The 19,777-nt window shown below is 41.2% G+C and overlaps 1 protein-coding gene across 21 annotated transcripts in view; it reads right to left on the reverse strand.

The window, feature by feature from the left end:
• Positions 1–591: 591 nt before the first annotated feature.
• Positions 592–19,777, reverse strand: part of Thoc2l (THO complex subunit 2-like) — a 37,868-nt gene continuing 18,682 nt past the window's right edge. For 2 of the 21 annotated variants that reach the window (NM_001379099.1, XM_063273588.1), the window contains exons 3-9: positions 19,241–19,272; positions 19,098–19,138; positions 15,518–15,675; positions 9,151–9,316; positions 6,596–6,654; positions 5,116–5,234; positions 592–3,919 (exon numbers count right to left, since the gene is read on the reverse strand). The gene's annotated coding sequence lies outside the window, so the exon portion shown is untranslated. Of the gene's footprint in view, positions 3,920–5,115; positions 5,235–6,595; positions 19,273–19,777 lie in introns of all 21 variants that reach the window. The other 19 variants (XM_063273590.1, XM_063273595.1, XM_063273594.1 and 16 more) reach the window with 19 other exon arrangements.

Here is a 19,777-nt window from a genome sequence, read left to right on the forward strand (position 1 = left end):
TGAGTCTGCCTTGTGCTGACCATCTACCATCAGGGCATGGGGCTTGCCCTTGAGTGTGCTAACCCTTATTTTTTAAGGCAAGGCTCCTCCCTAAGGCCAGAGCTCACTCATTTCCTCTCCTAGTTCTGGGGTTACTGATATGCAGCACTATGCCTGGCTTTTGTGTGTGTGAGAGAGATCCAAGCTCAGGCTCTCTTGCTTGTATAGAGTCTCTCCAGCATTTCATCTTACTTTTGATTTGCATTGAATAGTAGCAATGCCATTCAAAAGAGAGTATTTTGTGAATCTTGTTTTTTCCCTTCGGATTTTCTTTTCCTCTATAAGAAGACATGGTATGACTGCTGAATTTCCAAAGATGTCGCCCTAGTAGCCCTTCTCTTGGCCTTATTTCAGTTTCAGAATCGGCATCTTACCTCCTTCCAATACTGAACATCTGTGGACAAATCTTCTTATTCTAGCATACGCAGGTGACTAACAAAGCTAAGGCAAAGTCATTATACTGTTGGGAAGATTATTAGCATAGTTATTAAACAAAACGTTAAAGTCACATAGCTCTGGAGGCTATATATTAATAAAAAGAACCAAGCAGTGTTCAATACCAGGGATATGTTTTATTTCACATAAATTATACACTCATAATTTAATATTAACATGAAAGATAACCAGTCATACAATATCAATTTACATTACATTATGCACTTTGTATATTATGCCCATTAACACGTGGCATGTTCATGATGTAACATAAGGGAAAAAGGAGCCCAAAACTGCAGCTGTGAAATGTGTGTTCAAGCGGAGACTTAGAAAAAAGCCTCTTAGGTAAGTTTTTAATTATCACTGGACAACATCTGTCCCCTTTGCCTTTGAAAATTTAAATTGCCAAGAAATCTTTTCCATCTTGCTGACTGAACAGACCTCCCTCTTTATAAAACAAGGTACCTCCTCCATGCAAGGTACCTTCTATGCAAAGTTCAGCTCAAATGTGCTTTGGACCATACACACCAGAGAGACAAGGTACAGATTCGTCTGAACTTACAGATGAGACCTGACCACATGGATGGTAAATAGTAAAGTGGCTCTGTCTTCTCACCGTGCCTTCCAGCCTCTCCCGGCTCTGCCTGCGAGGGCTACACAGTCATGCAGTGCACGCGCACAGAATACCTTCTGATTGTACTAAGAGGCTGGATTGTGAGGTCTACACAGGACAATGTGGGCATGGTAATGATAGTCTGTGAACACCACTCTTCAGCTACTGCTCTTCTCTATTTTTTGACCCAGTCTCACGTAGCCCAGGTCACCCCTAAACTCCTAGTCTTCCTGACTCTACCTCTCAGGTGCTGGGACTGTAGGCATGTGCCATCACGTCCACTACAGCTCTTGGTCACAAGTTGTACAGATAGCTACCACTCCCCCAGACTAGTTCTGTACCCCACTTCCTCACATGGGGTATGTCTGAATCGTGTGTTCTAGTGTTTTCCACAGTAACACAACGGAAATACAGCTCTAGCAGCCTGCAGTGTTAGCCAGCTTGACAGTACACCCTCTGTATACCTGCCTTGCCAGGCTTCCTCAGCCCACTACCATCTATACCTCCCAGTTGAACTACAGGCCCTTTAACTGTCTCAGGTTGCAGCTCTAAGGAATGTGAAGAATGAGTTTCTATACATTACAGTCCTATTGTAATTACAATGCCTAATTTACCTGAATGGTACCTGACTTGCTATAATAAGCATTGTCTCATTATGTGCTCTCCACAACATATAGAAATTATTAATAGTCTAGGCCATTACTAATATTTGCTAATTAAAAAAATAGTCAATTGTTTTTAGTGAGGAAACAGACTTTTGTTCTATCTGTTAATATATCTCATCTTTATTAAGTCAAGTGGCCAGTAGCACACATTTCTGAAACTCTTAATTGTGGCGATTTCAACAATTTATATCCCAATTATTTTAACAAAGGGCAAGGTACTAGAAAACGGATTAAACTTTATCCTTTGATAAAGGATACAGTTTTTTTCAAGAAGAAAAAAAACAACCAAAAATAAAAACAATAAAACAAACAAACAAAAAACCCAAACAGATGGAACTCATGGGTAAAAGGAAAGGATTTTGTATAACTTTATAAGTATATTAAAACACAGTATGTAATATGTACCAAAATGCTTTCTAGGGACTGTAATGATATGGGGCACTTGGTCAGTACACATAGATACTGCACAATGGCCGCACTTGAAGCGTGTTTTCACATAATAATAGTGTATACATGATAAATACATAAATTGAATATACCTGGAACTGTTACCACCTAGAAGAAAGAACCTTGGCCGCACACTGAAAAGATGGAGACAAAAATCCTATGAAAAACCTGTTAACAATGCGTAGGCTTCGTTCAGCATCTGACTCAGAAAGACCTGTCGTCGCTCCTGTTTTCACTGGAGATGTGAGTGACAGTCTAGACAGTTAACATGAGAATGTAAGAGGGCACTAAAGACAGGTGTCTGTAGTGGCTGTATGACCACCACCAGCCCTGAACCAGCAGCCCTGAACTGTATCTTTCTTATCCATTTAGATTGCAAATGATCACACTACACAGTATGTTTGGAAAACATAAGTCTCTTGAGAATAGACTCTACACGGAAATTCAGTGGAACTCTTTCTTCCAATGAAAACAGCAGCTATTAATGCAACTTCTTGGTGCTTTCTGACAATAGATGGACTTTCAGAAAAAACTTTAATCAAAGCAAACTTTATTTGTATTATAATTTCTACAGTTGAGACTTTATCTCTGAAATACTATGAAATGATTTTTGCCTTATGAGTCACAGTAAATTTCAAAACACTCAAAGTATCTTTCTTAAACATTTGCTTAATCAAACATTTCACTGCACACCAAAGTAACATTTAATAAGTTGGTTCTACTAAAAGGTTATTAATGTTAAATTGAGTTTCAAGTAAGTTGAAGCATGAAAAAGAGATAAAAATATTCACACTGAACAAACTGTTGAAAGTCAAACTTAGTGTGAGTTAAGGAACTATACAGTTCTTCTGTTGCAGTTAGAACACTATCTGGAAATCTGGGGGGCCAATTAACAGAGATAAAACAATAAAAAACAAACAAACAAACCAACAAACAAATAAGTAATACAGCTAGTTCCATAGACATTAGCTATGAGAAAGTAGGGAAAACATGTAGTATTAACATCTTAACTATTCACACAGACTCCAGCACAATGGAGACATAGCTATGCTACGGTATGCCAGCATGGTTACGTTTACCAGTAGAGGGCACCTGAAATGACCAACCAGAGTGGCATCAGCAAGGAAAGAAACGGCCTCCTCCTCCTCCACACATACTGACTTGTGGCTGGAAGTGTGTACGCAGAAGTCCTTAGACAGTTCCAAGCTGTAGAAAGCTACTTCATTGTCACCTGAAGGCTGAGGCAGGGCAGCAATTGGGCGTACTTCTCGACATACTTTCTAGTTTTTTTTGGTTTTTTCCTCAGTTCAATATTTCAAATTCTAAATCTGTCATGTGAGGAAAAATTAAAAAATATCTTCTTTCATCCATGTGTAAAGTTTATGGAAAATAAAACCAAGTGCAGAAGACTAATAATTAGCTATAAAAGACCAGCATCGTATGATAAACCAGACATAAATAATGTAATTGTTATGGCAAACCCATTCAGGACCACACAGTAGCACACGTGGATCACCACGTGTGGACCCTGGCACCCACATTTCTGCCAGCGACTTCCATGCCCACTGCAGACTGGAAGGAGGCGAAGGACGCGGGGCGAGGCTGACTGCTGAGTCTAACGTCACCGAGGCATGGCTGTCTGGGACAACAGCAGCATCCCAGCACTGCACCAGCTGCTCCATCTGTTCCCGTGCATCTCACGGTCACCACTTGTCCGTCACTATTTTAAATGAGAAAAAGAAAATGAGAGTGTGTTAGTAGCCAGGCGATGTATACTCTTACGCGTAAGTTTCCTTAAGATATTTGAGACCAAATGTGTCAAGTTAGGAAAGGCTAGGGAGGAGCAGGGACTCATAGCAATCGCTGTGGTCACTACGCCCTCCCTCACACCCTCCAGAGACAGCACAAAGAGCCCAGCCTACACATCATCACTGTCTCTGCGATCACAGGAAGAAAGGCAGCCTAAGGAAGAGCTACAGAATGTGATTACTGTGCTGTATCATAGAATTAAAAATGTGTGTTTCAGAGATTATAAAACTGTGTCAATGCAAAAGAATGAAAACAATACTGGAACTGAAAAAACATCTACATCTTTTCAACTACTTTTCTTTTATTGAACTTATTTTTTTCATACACTATATTCTGATTACTATTTCTCCTTCCCTCTTATCTGGATCCACACCCTTTCTGTCTCTCCTTAGAAAACAGGCATCAAAAGATAATAATAAACAAAAACAAACAAACTGGAATAAAAACAACAAACAGAAGAAAAAGAGCCAAAAAAAAAAGCACAGAAAACACATGCACATGACAACACATATTCATATACACAGGAATCCCACAAAAACACAGAACTGGAAACCCTAATACACACACGAAGCACCTGTAAGAGTAAAAGAAAAAAAGCCCTGAGACAAAGACACTCCAAAATCGCCACTGGGCTTGTTCTGTGTTGGCCACCTGCTGTTGTGACATATGCACCAGAGAAGACCACCTGGACACAGCTCAAGCCAATACGAAGTCTTCATTAGCCTGTTGGCAACTCTACTGGGTGTTCAGGACCCAAGTGCACTCCAGTGCTACTCTTATGGTGAGCTATTAAGCCCGCAAAACACATCCTGGGTTGAGAAACCTCAGTTAGCCTGAAGCCAAAAAGCAAAGTGCTTCAGGCAGCTTCCCCAAGACTACGGACTTTGATGGACAAGGCTCTGTTCTCCCTTGGCAGGAGCTGCTGCCTACCTGCTGGGCTCCCAGATCTGAATGAATGCTCAGGAGTGCTAAGGGTCTTGGGGTCTGTAAATACCACTGCTGGGCATGGAGCTCTCTCTGTCATCAGCAAATACACACACCGTAACACCTTGCTCACCAGCTGACGGTTTTCAAGGCATGACCGCAGCATCTACCTGTCTGGCTTACCTCACGTCTCTTCTGTTTGGCAGCTCCATGATCTCTGTTTAGCCTTAGATCGACATCTGGATCTGGGACACCATGCTGACAGTGGAATGCTCCATGCCTCTGTCCGTGTTTCCCACATGCTGCAGGAAACCAGTTGAAGGAGCACACTAATTAGCATGTTCTACTACATTGTCTTTTGAAGAACAAACTTTTTTTTGCTCTCTCTCTTTAATAGTACAGTCGGAACCTCTTTCTCCATGGAGAAGCCTCATGCACTGTGGTGGAAACTAAGGGCTTGTTTCCTCTGGTTAGCACGGTATCTGAAGTCTTCTAATGTATGCACATCACTACAGTCAGACTCGACATTAAAAATAATCCAAAAATGGATTTATGTGCAGTTTTTGCTATAAAGACACTTGTTTGGAGTGCTAATTTTTAAAGAATGATGACATAAGAAAAAACAATACATGTTAATATATTCTTTAAATATATTATTTATATCCAATATCATTCTTTTTTTTTCCCCATTCAATATCATTCTAAGGTGACGCCAGAAACTATACAGTAAACAAATATTTAGGAAACAGAATTATGCTCAGAATGTATTTCAAGGAAACAAGAGTATGACAATTGTGTTTTCTTTCTTTTTTTTAATTTATTTATCGTATGTATACTATACACTGTAGCTGTCTTTAGACACACCAGACAACGGCATCAGATCTCATTACAGATGGCTGTGAGCCACCCTGTGGTTGCTGGGAACTGAATTCAGGACCTCTGGAAGAGCAGTCAGTGCTCTTAACCATTGAGCCATCTCTCCAGCCCCACAACTGTGTTTTCTTGTCCCAGTACTTTGTAAAAAATATTACATAAAAGCCTTAAAAATATTAAGGCTTCTTGACTAGAGATTAAGGTTCGCATTGAATCAACTCTAACTGTTCAATGGCTGTTTAATTTTTAATGACATGTATGTGTGTAATAAGTGACAGGCGTGACTGACTGCACATGCATGTGGAAGCCAGCGGTTGGTATGAATTGAAGTGTCTTCCCCTGCTGCTCCTACCTCCTATCCAAGATGGGGTCTACACCTAGAGCTTTGTGCTTGGGCTGGACTGCACTGCCAGTGAGCCCGGGACCGGCCGTTCTACTCCTCTGCCTATGATGGGTGAGAGTGCCGGGCTTTCATTTTGTTGCTGGGCTTAGCAGATATTTCACCTGAGCACAAACCAATCTACCTTCTCAGGAGCAAACGGAACTTTCTCTAAAACTTACCACATGCTTGGACACAGAGCAAGTCTCAACAAGAAAAAGAAAACTGACATTCCCTGCATCCCATGTGACCACACAGATTAAAGCTGGATGTTGTTAACATGGAACAAATGACTTTATGAACTCATGGAGACTGAGCAACTCCTCACCACTGACACGAAAAATGTGTCAAGAGATACCAAGATGGAAACCCAACTTCTTAGAATGGTATGCAAATGAAAACACAACATACCCAAGTCTCTAGGGCACAAGGAAGGCGGTCATTCACAATGAAGAGGTAGGTTCACAGCACTGAAAGTCGGAGAGACGGCATGTTAGTGACTTAGCACCACATCTGAAACCGCTCCAACGACAACTAAGATAATGTCACCAAAGAGTGGGCAGCAAGAAACAGACTCAGGGCTGAAGTCAGTGAAATAAACACAGACAATAACAACGACACGGTTACAAAGAATCAATGAAATAATGTTAGTCATCGAAGGACAGCTAAAAACCAAAGGCAACCTCCTATCTCCTCATGAAGTTTTCTTATTCACATGGACATTTAATTACACTACCAATCGGGTTACTCATGATTATTAACATTTTTTTTCAGGCCAGGGCTCAGAAGTTAAAAGCACTTGCTTGTTCTTCCAGATACAGACACGCATACACAATTAAAAATAATAAAAATAAACATTTAAAAATTGTTAAGGCCAGGTAGGCTGGATTATAGCCCATTAATTACAATCACAAACATATCTGTGTTTCCAGAATGTATTCTTTAGCCTCATCATAATTTTTACTTTCATTTCACTGTTCAGCTTGCTATTTTCATATTTTGTATATTAACATGCTCTTTGTCTCTTCTGAATAATCAAGGTACTAGTTAGAAGTTATTATCATGAACTTCCACATAGAGTCAAACAACAGGAAGCCCTATTGTAACTGAAGCACTGACAAGGCAAACCCTGCAAGCAGAGGCCAGCTGCCGTGAGGGCGCTGAGAGGTCAACCAGTCAGGGTGGGTGTGAGATCCAATCAGGCCCTCTGCAGCAGCCTCACCTTCACTCGCCCTGAGGCAGCTTCCATCTGCTGACCATCATGCTGTGGCTTCGATCCTGCTCACGCTCTGTGACTACTGACTTGGTCCCTCCTAGAAACTGCGACAGCATCATGACTCATTGTCTAAACCAAGCCGACATCACCATGCAGGAGCAAAGGAGAAGCTGATGGACAGAGGCCAGTTTTCTCCTGTGCTATAGCCTGTGCTAGAAAGACACCCAACTCCAAACAAACGTGCTTCTCTAAGACAACCTGGGCCAGCAACATCCGTGTAAACAGAAGTATGCATACCAACAGAACAAAGAACACAGAAATGAAAAAACAATGTAGTTCTGAAACTTGATTAATTTCCTTACCATAGGAAGGCTCAGCTCCCCAGGACAAAACAAAACAAAAACACAACACAAAACCCATGTGCACTAAGGGACAAGGTAACAATTCTTAAGAGTGATCTCACCATTGTACAGAGGAGCCAAACTAAAGAGAAGGAAATCACTGACCTCCTGCTGTCTGCCTCAGTCAGTGCCTTCTGGGTAACAATGTTTCCACATTGTACGTTATTCTCGCCTGGTATAATTAACACGCAAAAATGTTATATAAGTGGCTTATGTGGCTATCAGATCTAAGAATCAAGTATCTAGATAATAAAATAGTACATAAATCTTCACAAGGTCTCCTTAGGTTTTAAGTTAAAAATCTCTTAAAAATGAAAGATTTCTGGAAGATGGCCAGAATTTTGTACTTGAACATTTAATATTCTCATATTTACTCAGAGTGAGGCCTAGAAGACTAGGTGTTGTCAAAGCTGGGTCTTAATGAAATCAGTTTCATTCCTAACTTCTATCTAATACCAGTAATTAAGGCTTCTGTCCCTCTTTCACCAAAGTCTATGAATGCAAAGCTGTGACAATCTTTCTTACACACTGATTGCTTTGTAAACAGCACAGACCATCCAGCAATTCCTACTGCTGTTTCCCATACATGTGGAGACACTGGAGGACACTAAGATTCCTGTACCACTCCATCGTAAAATAGTGTAACTTCCTTTAACTCATTCAATTATTTGAAGTTGAAACCATGGACACAACAGTCAACAGGAATAAAAATGGAAACTATTGGTCTTTCGTTGCAATGGAATGAGCAGGGCCAAGCACTCAGCAACTGCGTTTGGCCAAGCTCACACTGCAGCGCAGGACAGAGCCCAGGGAGCACAGGTGCCTGCTCACTGCCAGGCCGCAACTCAAGCGCAGAACCAGAGCACACATGGTACAAGGAAAGAACTAATAACTCCTGCATGTGTTTTTTCTGACCTCTGTGTTCGTGCACATGTGTGTGTACACACATACTCCTCCAATAAATAAATGTAACTAATCAAAATAACTGTTTTCAGCTCCCCTCGATGTTCGGAAGAGGTTGTCGTTTCGGCAGCACTGGTGTCTTTACAGCTGTGTCACTGCATCTCACTACTGAGAGCCGAACCTGCTACGCAGAGGATGGAGGTGACTTCAACTTCTATCCTCCTGTCTCCACTTCTCAGCACTGATGCTATAAGCTCACTCCGCCGTGCCTGGTGCATGAGTAGTGCTTTCCTAAGCATCAGCAATTCAGATTTTTCTTAATTTCTTTGGTGGGCTTGTGAAATAGGTCATTTACTCTTATTTTTTAACACAAGATAGCCAAATAACAAACATTATTGACAAGGTAGGAGCACTAATTGTTTTCTTTATGATTTGAAAATACTTACATGTACTCCTGGAAGGTATGCGAGAGTTTTCCAACTGAATGCCAACTGGGCATGTGCCAAGGAGACAGTGAAGAACATAATGGCAAAGCAACACAGGTTTTCGGGCACATCATGACAGGGCTGAGAGCTGGCTCACGGACTCGTGAAAACTCGTGACTGTGAAGAGCTGCAATACCAATACATAATACAACGTGCTCTGAACAAACACTCGGGTATAATTCTGCCATACCAGGAGAGGACGTCTCTGCAAACAATGTCAGTGGCACAGACACACTGCAAAGAGTCACATGCATCATTTTAGATGACACATTTAGATTTTGCTATGATGATGAGCAGTGTGCCAGTGCAGTGGTGACAACTGAACAATGCATGAATGTACTTGCTGTCACTGAAGGCCTTACGACATGGACAGGGCTAAGCGCTGTTACGCATGTTTACTATAGGGATAGAGGGCACTTACATGCTTGTTCCCTTATTCGACCATCAGCATCTACCCTCTTTTACACACGGTGCTTTCTGAGTGTCTACCTCATGGGAGGAACGCTTCTTGGAACCCGGCTTGTGTGAGTTTCCCCCAGTCTCTCCCAGAGAGAAAGGACTGCTCCCTACATCTTAGGTAGTGTAACTTGTCCTTCCTGACTTCCTATCTTCTTTCTCTAACTTTCCTTTTTCACTTGCTTCTTAGCATCAACTAGATCAACCAGAGAGCACACTAAGATGGCCTCCTACTGCATGTGCTGAACCAAACGAGCAGGGTTAGATTCAACATAATACGTGGATCATATGAAATATGGTGCCTTAATCCAGAAGGGGAAAAGTGCAGTGACAGAGCCACACTGTACAAGTGCACTCCCAGTACGCAAAGTGCTGAAAGATGGGGAACAACTTCATTTATTCTGAAAAAAAAAATCCCTCTATCCTCAATGTTTGGTATATATGCTATTATACGGTTACTACTATTAGTAGAAAATAAAAAAACTTTATAACAATATGAATTTATTTTAATATGATTATTCTTCTCCACCGATGCATGATTGCTATAGTTGACCACGACCCTCATCAGCAGCATGAAGCTAGTCAGTAGGAGGGAAGCACTGAGAAGTCAGGAGAAGAAACGTGCTGGATGTGTACAGGAGCATGTGCATGCGTGTGCATACGCATGCATGCATGTGCATACATGCGCCTGCGGTCCCACGCACAGGAATGGGAGGTGATTCTGTAATAAACTCAAGTTCAAAGGGGAAAGCTTGCTTTTTTCATGGTCACCTCATTCAGATCCATTTGTACCTATTTCCGGTCTTTTAACACTAAACTTTATTTTGTGTGTGAGTGTTTTGTCTGCATGTATGTCTGAGTGTAATCAATGAGCCGTCTCTCCAGTCCTGTTTGCTAAGCATTATCTTCATTGCTGCTTTTGTTTTAAAAATCTTTATTTTCTGACTTCTACACATCTGTTATTCCCTCCAAATATTCTTCACCAAATATATAGGAGACAGTTACATATATACCCCAATCTACACTAGCTTCTAAGGTATAAGCCATTATGATTATGATTATTGTGGCTACTGCTGATACAAGGCAGGACACATGCATCAAGCTCTCTTTCGTGATTTCGGTGTTCACTCACACATGGATCAGATTTCCTTTAAAACATACGATTTGTGTGTTTATTTGTCCGCGTGTATGGATATGCCATAGGCCATGGTAGACAGGACGAAGCAAGGGGGCAGCTTGTGGGAGTCCTTTCTGTTCTGCCATCACTTCTCAGGAACTGAACTGGGAGGCTTGGCAGAAAGAGCATCTACCCACTGAGTCGCACTCTCGCCAGCCTCTTATTTTCTGCATCAACAGGCTTTAAAGGGAAATGATTCACAATCTATCAACAAGGCCACATGGATTTTGGGAAGTGGGTAAAGCAGAATAATTGTCAAGGGGGAAAAAGGGGGACAGCAGACAGAGAAGGGGACAGCAGACAGAGGACAGCAGACAATGCAGATGTCTTTATAATTTCTTAAAATTTTTTTAGGCCAATAGACAGCATGGACACAGAACAGCTAGGCTAAGATTAAGCAGGTGACGATCCAGACTTACAGATTCAAATGTATAATACAATATAGGAAAAAGGCTGAATCACCAGAGTGAAAGGTCATAAAGATTAGGTTTTACTTGCTTCTCTGGAAGCAAGACAATGGTTCTCTGGAGACAGGACGATGCACAGTTGATTAAGTGACTTAGTTGATGGGGACAATGAGGTGAATGTGTTAGAGTGGAGACAAGCATCCGAAAGATGGCTTTCTCAGACTCTATTCTAGCTTATGCTTTCTTGCTCCTCAGACAGAAATCCTTGATGAACATACAATTTCTGTACCCTGTGGACATCAGGACATTCTATACCATGCTTCCTATCAGTCAAAATAGTCTATGCTGCTTCCTCTTGCCCTAATTTTATACATTTTCATTCATAATTAATTCTTATCATCAGTTGAAGAAAATCATTACCACGAATAGTACTTTTATCTCATTAGTTAAGACAAATACGAGCTCGTACTTCCTCTCAGGATCTGTAAACACTGCATGTCATACTCAGCAAGGGTTCTTACAAAAATAAAAGTGATCACAGAAGTTGAAATACTGAACTTCTGAACACTCATATCAATGAATCAGAGACTATAATTAACATCTTTTATGATACCGTATAAATTTTAGTATTGTTCTCCCACCTATAGTGAAGATAGAATATCCAGGCAATTTCATAAACTCCTGATAGTGTACTTTGTGACTAGTTTAAGAATACAAATTTTCAGTACATCTTCCTACGTAAAGAAGAATAAAGGAACAGAAGACAATTTCGCAGGCTGTCAGGAAGAAGTCAAAGCCTGTGATGGAGCAGATCAGCTTACACCACGTGCCTGGCAGTCCAACTGTCTATCTCCATCATGGTCACAGGACAGCAACGCATAAGCAGAACAGGGAAGCCAGTCTGTCTACTCTGTCCTTCCACTACAAGGCTAAGCAAACTAACCAGCCAAAACCACAACAAAACAAACCACTGCTGTTACACGGTACATCGGTGGCCACCATCACTAGCTCCACAGAGGAGCACGGGCTATGAAGTTAAGAGTGCACTTGCCAGGGTCTTCCACCCCAGAGGATTAGTTCCTCCAAGATATAGACACATATAAATCTCTGTATGCCTTTAAGTATGCCTTGGGAGGCACAGGCAGGTGGATCTCTGAGTTCGAGGCTAACCTTGTCTACAGAGCAAGTAAGGGGACAACCCTGTCTTGAAAAACACACAAAAACTAAAGTGTGTGCACATGTGTGTGTGTGCGTGTATGTGTGCATATGCATTTATTTATTTAATTTATCCTTTGATTACTGCCTAGTTTTTAAATATGAAAATTAATCGACAGATAAGCCTTTCTAAGAGCTGGATTATGTTCTACGACGACATGGCAAACCTAAGCCTTGGACTCAAACACGTGACTGGACTGAACAGCATTTGAGGTCTTAGCTATCAGCGTGGCACTTTGTACCAGCTGCATCTTAGGAGACCTCCGTCCTCATATCCCCCAGTTCCCTGCTACCCTCAGCCTTCACAACAGCCCCAGCTAAGGCTCTCTGCCACCTTCACGTTTCCGGTCCTTTTGCCCCCTTCCATTCCTATTTTTGTTTTGCTTTTGAAATATATGAAGTATGGACTAGGTCACTCAGTACATAAGTCATAGCAGACGTGCAGGTGGCCTCCAGAATAGACGTCCCCATCTCCCAGGGCTCTGTCACTCCCAGGGACTCAGTACCTGCTTACTGTCTGTGCTATCATGTTATACTGACTGATCTTTTGTGTCTCGCTGTAACTGCAGGACTATCTTGACAAATCCCACTTTCTACGTGCCACCCTGAGAAAGGGAAATGACGCACTTCATGGCACCATCTCACTGTCGAGATAAAAATACCCAGCTGCATCGTTTGAGTTTTTAAAGCTATTAGCCGGGTATTTCTTACCACTGCCTCCACTGTGGCAAGTGGCCACATCAGAAGCTGGCCTCCCAGAATCCAAAGAAGCTCTAACAGTGGCCTCCAAGTCAGGACTGTGGTAAATGTGAATTCCTCTCCATTACTAAGTCTTTCACTCTTTACTACTAAACTTTTGGAATGCTTTCAATAGAGCAGTACTGAAAGCATTACCTGTAATAGCCTCAATGTAAACTCAGAATACAGTTACCTATGCATCTTAAGACATCTTTTTACAGCACACTGGCTCTCAGTTTGTAGACCACACCTAGAAACTGAGAAAACAGTGTCGAGTTACTTTGGAACTGCCTTGATGATGTTCATCTTAGTATGGAAGTGACATATATTCAAGACAGTCTATTGACTTTTAATTGTTAGCTACCTGATTTTCACAGGTATCGTTAGGGAAGGCTTGACAGTAATTACAATGCGCTTTGACTCATCTTAGTACTTCCAACTGGCTATTAGAGCAGAGCTGAGTTTAATGTGAAAAAGAATGACAAAGTATACCAACCATATTCTACTGTGTGTTAATGTATGTGTGAGTAATCGTTTGAGTGACGTGCAAGTGTTGTAACATAATATTCAGTGTAAACTGTGATCCTCCTGGCTTTGCTTCACGTTTTGTTCTCTTGTAGAAGTAGCATTTATCTAAGGTCCTACATAGTTTACTGCCTACTCTCCATCTCATTCTTCCTTGAATGTGGGCAAGGCTATCTTTTCCACTGATTGCTCCAAGAGACAAGAACAGAACCTGTACAATTACTTTATCTGAGAAATACAGGATAAATCGAGGTCTACTACGAATGGAAAACTGAGGGGAGGAAATCAGAGAGAGAAAGTGGAGAAACAAAGGTGTCCAATGACCCTGTAATAGCTAAAGACAGATGCTAGGGTGAACTTAGACTGGATTAAAGTTCTTTTGAGAGTGTGTGTGTGTGTGTGTGTGTGTGTGTGTTCGCGCGCGCGTGTCTCTCAGTAGGACCTGGAGCTGGCTAAATAGGCTATGGTGGCTGGCCAGTAAGCCCCAGGGGTCCTCCTGTCTCTGTCTCCCCAGTGCTGGGATTACAAGTCTGTGCTACCATGTCTGCTGTTTATGTGGGCTCTGAGGCTTAAAACTTGGGTTATCAGGCTTACCCAGGAAGCATATTAGAAGCTGAACTGTTTCTCCAAGTTCCCCTTTATTTAAATTCTTTTGTATTTTGTTTAGTATGTTTGATTGTGATAGTGTCTCATATAGAATGGGCTAGCCTTAAATGTGCTGTGTAGCTGAGGGCTGAGGATTCCTGAGCTTCTGATCCTCCTGCCTTCACTTTCCAAATGACAGTATTGCAGGCAGCATAGACCATCATGCTCCCTTAAGTGGTGCTGGGATCAAGCCCAATGCTGTGTGCATGCTGGGCAAGCACTCTATCAACTGAGCAGTATCTGCAGCACCCTGGGTTTAAAATCCTCTCTGAATCATAATGTTCTTCTGGAATCCTAAATCTTTTGGAATCCTTTTTTGCCAAATACTCACAATCCTATCAGTCCTGCTGCTTCACCTCTCACACTGCTGTCAGCCGGATCCTTAATACCCTTTATCTGTGTAGTGGCAGGAAAGGCATTTTCCCCTGGCCCATATTCACAATAAGACATGTCTAGACCATTAGCTAGGAATAGGAAGGGCCCTAAGCCTGAAGTACACACCTGACCACACACAACAGGCTGATGTTGGTGCTGTACAATGAAAAGTCACACAAAGCTGACTAGGTTTCTTGGTCCAGCCACATGGTTTTCTGAAACCAGCAAGGTGGGCAGCTGTTTTATCATCCCTGGTTCCTGAATAAACCAGGTAAGAGCTTGCCTCACTGCATTTATTCTCCAGTGGTGAGGTGACTCATTCTCTTTTCCACTCTCTACACCATCTCACTTGTGTAGACTCAACTAATTTAAGAGCACAAATGGATAAAAACAACAATAGAAACAGATGAAATCATCGGGATACTTGTGTTAGTCACAGACACTTGTTTCCTGGTAAAATAAGGTATTTAACATAAATTTTATCACATGGGGTAAATATATGTAACATGGTGTTTCATTGCTTACTGAATTCTCATAGAGTTATTCACCTTCAGAAATGAAGGTCCTAAGATTTAGTGATGCTAAGTTACTCCCTAAAAGTATGAGGAACCCATACCAGAGATGTCTGTCCACAGAACCTGTGTCATCAAATCCAAGTTTTCATGGTTGCCTTCCCTGGTGTGTGAGTCAGGAACTAAAGCACACAATGCCCTCAGTGAGGGTTATAGGGAACAAAGAAAGGCACCTCATTTCTCAGTGTTTGTGTTTCCATATGAAATATAGTACTTACCTAGAGGTATTCTATACGGGAGAGGAGATATGATCATCTTTGAACAGGGTCTGGCACACAGAAGGAGCTGGACAAATCTCTCTTATCAACGATGTGAGATGAGCCAGCGTATCAGCAAAGGCAGCACTGATCGAGGGTGTGTTTATGCTTTTTAGGCACTAGAAAACGAATCATCAGAAACTATCCACACTGTCCTAACATAGGAAAACAGCTTTTAAGACTTAGTACTTTTTCCCTAAAACTGAGTTTTACAAAATTCCTGTCAATGAAGCAAAATGGAATATCTAGTGGGTAGGTAACAAATAATATGGCTGTCAAAAAAAAAAAAAAAAGGTATACCCTGGTGTAATTTAGAAAATATAAATTTTTGGATGACACAGTTTCCATAAAATGATCTATATAACTTCACAAAATCAGCACAGATCATTAAAAAGGGGACTTTGCCTTCAAGGATATACCTCAGGGCAGAGATAGCAAGAGCTACCAGGAGGGTGACTCTGAAACAGCCTGAGTATTCTTAATTTCTTTAGATTCTCTTCAATAATTCTAAGAATAAGTTCCTTCACAAACACCAGCACAAGGTGTTTAAAGCATGGGAGTCAAAGTGGACAAGGCCTCTTCAGATATGTCCATGCACAAATATAAACTTAGTATTATTAATCTAAACAGAGAAGCACAGGCTTTATACCAGACAAAAACCTCCTCAGTAGCTCACACTTTATAGAGGGAAGGAGAAGACAAGAGATGCCCTGCACACTCCTGCAACCCCAGGAGAAAAACTGAAACAAAGGCAGATGGCACAGGGACAGGAGGGTGGTGTAAAAAGAAAAGGACAAAACCAGAGAAGCCTGGTGGGGTGCACAAGTGCTGCACTTTGTATTTGTAGAAAAGAAAGACCCAATTTTGTCACTGGTGACAGAGTAGGCGAATTTTCTTCCACAGGGTCTCAAGCGACCAAGAGAAAGAAAGCCTGGCAAGTGCCAGACATTGAATCTGGCATCACAAAAGCACTGTATGAGAAGGGTGATCTGTGTGGAACAGAGAAGGGTTTTTCTGCACCTTGAACCTTGTGACCAAGTGGGGACCTCCCTCCTGAGGGGTCTTTGCTTATCCGATTGATGGCTAGAGCAGGAGACTCAGCAGTCCCTGTATCTTTCCATCCTAAGTCCCACTATCCTCCACACCCAACTGGGTAAGCCATTTGAATCACAGGCTCAGGCTCGTGGCTGTGCTGTGGACAGGACACAGGCCAATGGGATAGATACAGTGTTATAAATCAAATATGGAATAAACTGAGAATGTGGCTAGAGCTCTGAGGAGAGGAACAAATCCAGCCATGTGTGGACAACAGGCGAAGGCTCGGTGTGCACAGAGTTCAGCTTGGGTTACATCACCCTCTGCATTTAGTATCAGTGGTTTCCTTCACTGCCCAAGCTTTACTCTCTAAGAACTTGCTCTGTAGCCTGGCCTTGAACTCAGAGATCTGCATGCCTCTGTCTCCAGAGTGCTGGAACTAAAGGCCTATACCACCACACCTGGACCTACAGTTTTCTTAAAGTCCTGTCACAAGACCTTTCTAAGTTCTACACTGTAGTTCATTCCGGACATATTCAGGTTGACAACTGAGAACAGATACAACACTCCAACCCTTGTCAATCTGACACACAATCATATTTCGATGTCCAAATGAAAACAAGTTATAACAGGTCGTAACAAATCCTAACATAATATAACTATCCCTGTGTAACTGCTAATGCATAGCTGGGTGGGATCTTGTCCTGAGGTCACCACTTCCTGAATTCCATTTAATATCCTTGAATGGAGGATTCAGCTCCATTCCGCTTCCAGGTGCCCCTTTAATCCTTGAACAATAACATACTGCATTTTTCATCCTAATCTTGCTTCACTTGATCAAAATGCTCTAAGAGTGACCCATAAGACACAGTCTATGCTGGGCTTTTTAGAGACCTCTTTCCTCAATTTAACTAATCTCTTCACCTTAGCCTCAGGCAGACTCCCCAGGAAAGGGCAAAAACCATCCCCATTCTTGACAAAAACACTGTAAGAACGACCTCCAGGTAACATACTAAAATTTTTCTCCTCTGAAACCACAAGAGTTGATATCACCCTCAGCACCAACGTCTTCGTCTTCCATATTCCTACTAGGATGGCCCATTAAGTCCCACTAAAAGTCATTGCTTTCCAAATCCTAAGTCCCAAAATACACATTCCTCCAAACAAAAACATGGTTTGGTCTATCACAGCAAGACCCCAGTCCCCAATATCCTTCTTAGTTAGGTCTTCCATTGCTGTGAAGAGACACCATGACCAAGGCAACTCGTATAAAGGAAATCATTTAATTGGGACTGGATTATGGTTTCAGAGGTTCAGTTCATTATGATCATGACGGGAAGCATGGCATTGTGAAAGCAGACTTGGTGCTGGAGGAGCCAAAAGTCCTACATCTTGACTCAAAGGCAGTCAGACATACTCCTCTGAAGTGGGCAGAGAGTCTGAGCATAGGAGACCTTAAAGGCCACCATTACAGAAAAGCCCCTCCTCCAACAAAGCCAGGCATCCTAATAGTGCCATTCCTCATGGGCCAAGCATTCAAACATATGAATCTATGGGGACCATCCCTATTCAAACCAGCATACAGAGGTAAGTATTTGCTTTGAGGTTTTTTGTTTGTTATTAAAACAATATTTGAAGTGGCAAGACTTCAGACACACTTGGGAGCTATCTTAATGCATTTAGCATTATGAGACAGACATGAGAATGTTGAGGGTCAGAGGTGGAATGCTGCAGTTGGGATAGCAGTGGTCTCCCCAAAGGACTAATGTACTCGAGACCTGGTCATACATTTTATGTAGCATTCAGGAAGAGATTTGGGGATGTGATTACATCCTGTGGTCTCTTTCCCTTTCTCAATAGATTAATCTATTAGATGAAAAACTAGAATTCTAAGTGCCTCAAGCAGCTAAACTAGTTACCTGGCAAAGCAGGCTTCAAGTCCAAGTTATTGAGAACAGATAAAAGCTAGTAAATATGAATAAAGATATCATGCTCTCAAGAAGTTTTAAAAACCAATGCATATGCATTGAGTCTGGTAAACTATGTAGGTTCTTTACTGACTAGGGAAAGGATTTAGCTGATTTACAAGAGCAGACTTTGAAAGATTCTGCCAGGCACTGCTTTGGGAGCTGGGGATGCATGCCATCATCTTACTGAATGAAGCAACACAGAACATTCTGTCTTTCTCTATCTTACATATCCTGGGACAGTCTCATTCAGTATTTGCTGAATCATTAAATACAGTAAATAATAAGCTAGAATAAAGGAGAATGACTGCACAAACATGCAAAATCCTTTCTCTCTTTCTTAGCTATGCGACAATAAAACATCCTCTATCTGATGTGCATCATTTATACAGTATTGGTCCTTGTTTACCTTGTAACATTGCTATGGAGATTAACTAAGTAATGAATGAAAGGCCCAACTGTTACATGCACCTGCAGGGTTTTCTATAGCTGGTACTGAACCACTCCTTTAAGGGAGAACAGTAACTTCAACAACTCACCATAGACTACTTCTTCTATATTGGTAAATGCATAACAGACCCTAAAGAAACACACAAATGACAAATAAATTATTTATCTTGTTCACTGATCAAATGAACAATTTTCAGGGGAAATGAGTTCTTTCAAAGTCACTTTTAAATACCTTCCAGAAGTCCTCCATTGAAGAAAAGTCCCCTATAAAGATATAATTTTAAGTGATATTAAAATGTAATATTTGCTGTATTACAAAAATTATTTTAAGTCATGTTGATTCATTTATACTCATTTCATTTCCTTTATATGTTGTTTTCTCAAATAATGAGATAAATTCAAAATATAAGCACATGACACACAGTTTCTATGTCTAATGTTTTCATTCAAATTTCAAAAATACTTATTGATGAACATAGTACATTCATTCATTTCTTAAAATCAAGGCTAAAATGACCTTTAGAAAAACACAAACAAAAACCTGATTAATTTATATACCATTCTACACAACATTTTATTCATACTATATATAAAACCTTGGTGCCATCTACTTTAACTGTGGATACACTAGTGTTTCAATTTGAATACTTAAAATTACTATTCTGTCTATTAATGGATAAACAAAATATACAGCCATAAAAGGAATGATTAGTACACATTAAACACGGCGGTATGAAAGAACCATACACAAAAGCTACAATACTCCACA

Source organism: Rattus norvegicus, chromosome 14 (genome assembly GCF_036323735.1).
Source record: "Rattus norvegicus strain BN/NHsdMcwi chromosome 14, GRCr8, whole genome shotgun sequence".
Classification (NCBI taxonomy): Eukaryota; Metazoa; Chordata; class Mammalia; order Rodentia; family Muridae; genus Rattus; species Rattus norvegicus.